Source organism: Callospermophilus lateralis, unplaced genomic scaffold, assembly GCF_048772815.1.
Source record: "Callospermophilus lateralis isolate mCalLat2 unplaced genomic scaffold, mCalLat2.hap1 Scaffold_286, whole genome shotgun sequence".
In the NCBI taxonomy this organism is placed as follows: Eukaryota; Metazoa; Chordata; class Mammalia; order Rodentia; family Sciuridae; genus Callospermophilus; species Callospermophilus lateralis.
This window is the reverse complement of record NW_027513546.1, coordinates 1,428,822-1,430,699: the sequence shown is the minus strand read 5'-3', so window position 1 is coordinate 1,430,699 and position 1,878 is coordinate 1,428,822.

Genomic DNA, 1,878 nt, shown 5'->3' with positions numbered 1-1,878 from the left:
ACCACTATGAATTAAAAAGCATCTCAAATGCTTGGGGAAAGATTAGATTTATCAAGAGGTGCATCATTTTTTTGTTTTTTGTTTTTTTTACTTTTGCCTTATGTACATTGCATTAGAACATTGTAAATGTTCTAGACATATAATAGGATGTATGAAATGATATACATTCTGACACTTATTCAGCTAACATTTGAAAAGAAAAATACATAAAATTGAAAAACCATGAATTATATTATCTAGAAAAGTGTATGTAGTATATGCTATTTAAATACATGTAAAATAAATTAAATACACAGAAATTTATGTTTTTTCTTTTTTCATCACCTATAGGCTAACAAAGTTTAACACTAACATGAGTGATGAGCTCTTCCCTTAATATTAAATTCTCATCTGAATTTTATTTTCTATGTATTAGACAAAGTGACTTTGGGACGTATTTTTAAAATATAATAAAATACAAAAAAAAGTAGACTATAATAAAATTGGCCCACTATATATACTTGAATTCAGAAGTACTCTAATTAATTGGAAATGTGATCTTATGAAAGTTATTATAAAGATAAAGTAATTTCAGTGCATGTGTAGTACTAGAGATTAAATCTAAGACCTCACACATGCTAAGCAAGTGCTCTACCACTGAGCTACATACCTTTATTTTTATTTATTTATTTTAAATTTTGGGACAGTGTCTCAGTAAAGTACAGCTGAATTCCAACTTGCAGTCCTCCAACCTGTTTCCTGGATCGCTGTGATTACAGGCATTTGCCATCATATCCAGTGAAAATACAATAAAATACGAGAGAGAGAGAGAGAGAGAGAGAGAGAGAGAGAGAGAGAGAGAAAGCAGAAAGCAGTCCCAAAACTGTCCATACACTAGCACTATTTCTATCACCCACTCTTCCATGCATGCAAAAGTAGAATTCTGTGGAATCAATAGGCTCACGTTTAAACTACATAATTTTTTTTAAATTTTTTTAACAATGATTATTTCAGGATTGTATATGTGACTCATTTCAAGCCAACAAAACTCAAAGAGCTAGGTGCTGGGACTTTCTAGAAAATGTTCTCTTTATTTTTTTCTCTAGAAATAGGTGTGTGGATGTCTGAAATTGATAGTCTTTTAGAACACCTTGGGAAGAACTTGAATGGAAAAAGTCAATCAGAAAAGGACATAACCCTAGAATTACAAGAATGGAAATAAAGTTTGATTTTTTTTTGTTTTGTTTTTGTTTTTTTTTGTTGTTGTTGTTGTTTTTACAAATGATGCCTGAAGCTCAACCATCAACACTTTCTATAATTTGAGACCAGAAACCATTTTTTAAATGCTACTTTAGACTTTGACTTAGATTTTCTGTTACTTCTACACAAACAATATTTTGCAAGTTATTTAAACCCTATTGGCCGCTTTTACCTCAGAATGGAAGCATAAACTGTTCAGTCTTCATTGAACTCATTAATGCATTAATTCATGTAAAAATATGAAAAACTCCTAAGTGTAATAATTGGCACATAGAGAAAGCTTATCACGACAGTTGTCACAGTCCTTTAGCATTGCAATGAAAGCATAGAGTCTTCCTCTATTTCCAGTAATTTATTGTATAATTTGAGATGGAATTCTATCAGAACTCCTCTCACAAAAACTTTTCTACTACTGCAGCATTATCTTTTGGATACAGGATTTTAAACATATCACTGCTCTTTCCAAAACCAGGCCCAGGCATAGCTGTAGTGTGAACATCAAGACAGTCTGATTTCTGTTTTCCATTCTAAAATTTACCTAGTCAGCACCTCCAAACTCGATCTATAGGACATTTGTTTTTTTTTCTGCTGTCCAACAAAAGTTAGAACTTGGCTGTTTAATTTTGGAGACTAACAAGT